The sequence below is a fragment of the Raphanus sativus genome, chromosome 9 (assembly GCF_000801105.2).
Source record: "Raphanus sativus cultivar WK10039 chromosome 9, ASM80110v3, whole genome shotgun sequence".
Lineage (NCBI taxonomy): Eukaryota > Viridiplantae > Streptophyta > Magnoliopsida > Brassicales > Brassicaceae > Raphanus > Raphanus sativus.
In genome coordinates, this window is record NC_079519.1 from 6744267 (window position 1) to 6751089 (window position 6823).

A 6823-nucleotide genomic window follows, 5' to 3' on the forward strand; every position below is an offset into this window, starting at 1 on the left:
AGATAGACCCGAAAGAATGACTAAGTCATACCAGCTTAGCACCACTATATAAATGTCCTAGTAGAGACATAATCAAGTTGCTGTAAAAGTCTATAGAAGATAGACCAGAATGTTCCATATATAATGAACCACGGATAGAAAAGTTAAGGTGCTCATAATGATAGATCCGGGTTCATGAAAGAGAAACCATACTAGACAATGAGATAAGACCGGCCGGTCCTAAGGTACAAGTATCATACAATGTAGCCTTGCAAACTACAAAGTATTCAATGATCCTGATAATAATAAAATCTCAATCGATTGTATCATGTCTAGAACGCGATAGAACGCGATGGAACATTATATAAGGTGTCGACACATACACACACTCATAAGTGATAAAGAGAAAGCACTTGAGCATAAGAGATATGTGAGGATCACTAACCCACGTAAGAGTACTCATCATAGAGAAATGAATGGGACGTGGAGTTATAGTAAAGAATGAATATGATGGGCGTATTGGCCAAATACATAAGATAGACGCCATCTAACCAGTGAACAGATGAGTCTTGTGAGAAAAAGAAAATCGTGAGCTGTAGAACATGAAAGTACAGACAAGTGGTTGTACATGTTGCTACATAAAGCATTCAAAAGGAATGGCTTGATCACACAAGGATACTCACAGGGACTAAGGAACAAGGAAATAAATTCCTAGGTGGTGAATGCTACTACCCAATATCGAAATTAATAAAGATTTGGACATCTAAGGAAGATGTAGTAGACATTGGATATATCACTGGATATAAAGGTAACATAAGATACCTTGAGAAATAAGAAAGAAGTTCTCATAGAACAACATCGTTCCTGCGTTGTTCATGGACTGAAATGCAGCTGCATGCGTGTATGTACACACGATATGATAAGACTAAGTGATGCTTAGTAGAAAGTTCTATAAGAACGTTTCTGATCAGTCCATATAGTAGTCAATATATTCCTTGTGTTTATACTTAAAGAAAGGATGATTAAGATGATTGATTCTTGGAAAGGCTATGAAGAGACTACGATGAACTATCGTAGAGATCATTAGCCGTATGTGAATGTTGGGATCTATGATCCAACGTACCAAGAATAGATTGATCAAATGGTCTGAGAATCCATCAGATTCACGACCAAAGGGAACCATACCGACTAGGATCATGTCCGACCTAGTTCGACCTTAATCATCATTGGTCCCGACCAATCCATCCCGTCCAGCTTGTTCCGACCAGTTCCTCTAGGTCTTAAATCCGACCTAAACCATCCAAGTGAGAGGAACGTCCTATTGACCAAAAAGTGGCTTAGTTTTGATTAAACTTCAAACTATAACACAATAGCCACTTCATGAACAGACCGTGGACATATACTAAAAGTTCATAAAGAGTTTTGGTCAAAAGATAAGAATAAGATATATAGTGGACAAGAACATAATCCGGATGGATTATGGATGATGTCATGATCCGGACAGATCATGGACATACAAAGACATTCATGGTCGAATTTATCTAAGAGAGATAAACCATATGATCCGAATGGACCATGAATATCATGAAAGCATTTTGTTGATGCATGTTACCAGTCCGATCCACACAGTGCTAAGTCCCAAACCGGCTATGTTTTCACATATGGAGGCACGACCATTTCATGGAGATCAGTCAAGCAGACTATATCAGCCACATCATCCAATCACTCGGATATATTGGCGATCCATGAAGCAAGCAGAGAGTGTGTCTGGTTGAGACTCATGACACCATATTCGGACAGCATGTGGGATCACGGATGGTAAAGACGAGCCGACCGTTCTTTACGAAGACAATGCGGCCTGCATAGCTCAGCTCAAAGATGGTTACATCAAGGGTGACAAGACTAAGCATGTTCTCCCCAAGTTCTTCTTCACCCACGATCTTCAGAAAGAAGGAGAGGTCAAGGTCCTCTAAGTCAGATCCAGCGAGAACTCAGCCGACCTCTTCACTTAGGCATTACCAACATGCACGCTCAGGAAGCTTATGCAGCAGATTGGTATGCGATCACTGAGAAGCCTTCAGTGATGTTCACTTCAGGGGAAGTAATGCGGCTGTACTCTTTTTCCTATCCATGGCTTTCCGTTTTTACCACATTGGGTTTTTGGGTTTACCATGGAAAGGTTTTAACGAGGCAGTATTCCAAACGCATTACAAACTCTAGACGGTTATGGCATTACAATCTCAGTTTTTAACGAGATAGCATCTTACACGCATAATGGACATCAAGGGGAAGTGTTATGAATATTGTGTGATGTCGATTATGGAATGTTCTAGATTTACTTGTTCCCTACTCCAAGTTACTTGTTCCCTACTCCAAGTTATTAGACTTTGTCTTCAAGTTATGTAATCCTATATAAGGAACTCATTACTCATGGAATAATAACAATTCATTCATCTCTAAGCCATACGGCTCTCTCTCTCTCTCTTTAGTTCGATCTGTTCTAAGACAAGAACACTAGGATTAAAACATAAACATTAAATCTTAAAAATACCAAATCCTTAATCCTAAAAAAAAGTTTAGGATTTACCCAAAGGTTTAGGATTTAGAGTTTAGGATATAGAGTTTAATATTTCGATGACGGCGTTAAAATATATATATATATTTCTTTTTGCATATACTAGAGTTTAGGATTTAGAGTTTAAGATTATCCAAGGGTTTAGCATATACCCAAGGGTTTAGGGTATATCTAAGGGTTTAGGGTATATCCAAGGGTTTAGGGTTTATGATTTAGAGTTTAGGGTTTATTTTATTCTTTGAAAATGTTAAAATATATTTTTTAAATTACTTTTTGTAACTACTATTATTTATATTTGTTTTTATTTTATTTATTTTAAAACATAAAATAACTTGACAATATTTTATTTCCTTATTTAAAAGATATCAATTGTGAAATGAGTGATTTCTATTGGTTGGGTGAACTTTTATGTTCACTTTAGGGGTGAACCAAGAATAACTCAAAAACATTTATAACTCATTTTCGTGTCTTCATAACCACATTTAATTGAGGCGCATTAAGTTAGGTAAAATCATAAATTGTGAAGACTGATATTTTTGATACGCGAAAATTTCAAGAAAGGCAATCATTAAAATTCTATAACGTTATGTGTAATTTTCTTGGTTTGATAGACAAACAAATTTATATCCTATATGTTACAAATCTTTTATTCTTCAATGGAGATTTGGTTTTCAAACCAAAGTTTCTTTTTCTTATTAATTTAGTTACTAGGTTTATTCTCTCAATATTTGTTAAGACTAAAAGATATGCACAATTGATTCTAACGATTGCCTTTAACCCTAAGGGTTTTTGTCTACTATATATAGACCCCCCTTTCTCTATAAACTCCATCACACAATATTCGTCCTAAAAATCGTGTTGCTATACTTATGTCTTCTTCATAATGCCAGTTTACTATAGATAGCTTATCAAGGCAACGTATACGAAATCTATTACTATAAAAGATGGTTTTTTCTCTCCAGGTGACACGTAAGCGTCCACGTCAGAAATTCAACGTCTGTCGTCTCGACATCTGTCTGTCTGGTGCTAAACGCACCGTTCCATTTATTCCTCATCACATTTTGTATGGGCACTAATGTGTTACACGGGCTTTTAGGATGAAGCTTTGAGAAATCCAATAAGTTAGAAAACTTTAAACGCGTCGTTTTCTGCTTCAGTGATTGAACCACTGTTCTTCTCCGCCATCGCAATGAAACTCCAATTTTAGGGTTTCGATTCCTCTTTCTTCCGCAAATCCTGATTTTCACCGATTACGCATTCATCTTCTTAAAGTCTTCATTGATTCCCATCATCCACGATCTCCATTTATTGCATGTTTCGCTCTTGCAAGGCGGTGGGGAAATCTCTGTATAAATAGGTCAGAACTCTGTTCTCTTGAAATCATCCTGACGACCTATTAATATATATATATATCCTTTGTTTTCTTGAGATCCTGATAGTAGTGTTGTTATTCTTCTGGCGATCTCAAATATGGACGTTGCTCATCCACCGTGGAGGTGCTGCTTTTCTGGTTTTGGGAAACCAGAAATCATGGGAATATATATGCTTCTTCTGGATTCTAAGGTGATTTCATTTTTCAATTTCATGTTCATCATAGATTTGAACACATAACCTTTAGATTCATGTTTAACAGAATTATGATTCGATATTATTTATTTCCTCTTTGTGATATGGTTTTGAATCCAGTTTTAAATTGTGTTCTTCTGTTTTAAAACGTTTTCAGGCGACGCTCATGCCCGTGAACCGTCTTCCCACCTACCAGCGACACTTGAAGGGGTGGGTTCTATGTTCTCTTTGAGCGGCTTTGATGTCACTAGGTGTAATCAGAATTTAGACTTTCAGACTCTCCTTTGTTGATACGGTTCAGTGATTCAACCCATTTTGATGAGACATACAGTAATGTTCTATGAGTGAAATCAATTAAAAATGTTTGTTGATACATACAATAATTTTAAAGTTCTACAAGGCTATGGCTTGACTGAGCCGACGGCTATAATTGCTTTTATTTTAACTGAAGAAGAGTCTGAGAGGTACGAATCCTCTGGTTTGTTTTCTCCAGATGTGGAGGCTAAGATTGTGGATCCGGATACGGGTGTTGTCTAGGGGGTTGATCAGACTGGCATGGCGAGCTCTGGTTCCAGAGTCCTACCGTGATGAAAGGTGTTTGTTTCTTCTTGAAAAAGTGATTCTTTTGTGTTTGGTGTTTGATATAACACTGTGTTGAGTTGTTTTTAAAGGTTATTTCAAGAACGAAGAAGCTACTGCTTTTACTATTGATTCAAAAGGATGGTTGAGACTGGAGTTTTGTGTTACATTGACAGTGAAGGTTTTGTCTTTGTTGTTGATACTCGATAGATTAAAGGAGCTAATCTACTGCAATGCTTTTTTCTTTCTTTTATCTACTGTAATGCTTTTTTCTTTTCTTTTATCTACTGCAATGCTTATCAGGTAACAAACAAAAAATATATAATGAACATGTGTTTGATCTTCCTAATGTTTTAGAACTTATAAATTTGGTTAGGTTAGAAGCAGTGTTGCTAGCTCATCCTGTGATTGCTAATGCAGCAGTAATAGTGTAATACCGTGAGGACTTGCTTTTAAACATGACCCCATCACTAAGTTATTCTCTTTAATGACCTTTCTGGGGGAGGGATGTAGCTCTTACTTTTCTGTTTTATTGTTTTTGAAGTATCCCTGACAATAAAGCTGGGCAATATCCAATGGAATATATCGTCAGAACAGCTGGAAACAACTTATCCGAAAGTGGAATCATGAGCTTAGTCGCATAGCAGGTTTTTTCAACCATGCAGACCATGTTTGTAACTAATCCAGTCGTGGTTCCTTATATTATTCTGAGTTTTGTTTGGATCACTTAGGTATAGAAGAGGATGCGTAAGGTCACATTTTTGTCTTCAAACCCCAAAAATCCCTCTGGCAAAATTATAAGAAGAGAACTTATAAAGCTCCAGCAGGAAGATGTGTCCATCAGCCTTACCTCACACTTCACCATTAGTTAATTCATTTATTTTAGTTAATTCATTTATTTGGTTAAAGAAAAATATAAATTATGTTTAATTTTTTTTATTAATATTATAATTTTTCTTTTTCTTATCAATATTTAATATAAATTTGATTTAATTAAACATAAAAGTTAATATAAAATAACTTTGTTTATTATAAATTATACATAAGAATATGCATGTATATATTTAAAATTATAATCTTAGATAGATTTTTTTATCTATTTATTTTAATTAAATATATTAAATAAATTGGCAAAAAATTGTATAATTATCAAAAATCAACATTAAACAATATTTGTAAAATATGTAAATATATAAGAAACTAATGATTTTAGAATAAATTTTTATAATTTTCTAAAAAAGTTGTATAAATTTTCAAAAAAAATTAGAGATAAAATTGAATAATTTAAAATATATAATTAAATGATATTTCGAAATTTTAATGAAATATTTGAATATATATATATATATATATATGTAATGATGATTTATGAGTTATTACCATATTCTAAAAAAAATTGAAAAATATAAATCGACACTATATATAATATATGAGTTATTACCGTATTTTAAAAGTTTCCAAAATTATAAATTAATATTAAATATAATTATTGTCAATATCATATTAAAGTATAATTCATGTCATCAATTTTAATAACTATGTCATATTATTTTTTGCGAAAAATGATTGTAAATGATATATGGCAAAATTACTTTTCAAATGATATATAGGAAATTCCTCTATAGAAATCTCCATCAAAACTGAAGTATTGATATACAAACTTATCAAGGCTTATACAGAATCTATGTTTCTCTATATATACAAACATAATATATTATATAGATAAACAAAACACTACACTAACTATAAAATATAATCTAACAACCCCGAACCAGTTGGCTAGGGAGAATCTATAAATTATCAAAACTATATAAATTAGTGGAGGTCTTATAAAATATGGGCAAACACTTGGAGATATTTTATGAAATATTAAGACCAAGATCCACATAGTTTAAAGTATGTTAAATTTTAAAATATCCATTATAACTAATGATATTTTATGTAATTTTTGAATTTGTTATCCCGCCCGTAGGGCGGGCCGACCCTAGTTTTCTATATGTAAATTATAAAGGATATTTAGAGGTTTTGAGAAAGAGCTACCATCCCTAGGTTTCTTTTTTCCTATGTCATCTTATCTTGTAGCCCTAGTTCCCTAGCTAGGTTTCTACTTTCTTTTACTTTGAA

General features: G+C 33.7%; 1 long non-coding RNA gene across 1 annotated transcript; it reads left to right on the forward strand.

Moving 5' to 3' along the window:
* Positions 1-3826: 3826 nt before the first annotated feature.
* LOC130499872 (uncharacterized) lies at positions 3827-4969 on the forward strand. The gene is made up of 4 exons (XR_008938728.1): positions 3827-4117; positions 4278-4330; positions 4614-4714; positions 4792-4969. It is a non-coding gene; the product is annotated as an uncharacterized LOC130499872 (long non-coding RNA).
* Positions 4970-6823: the final 1854 nt, after the last annotated feature.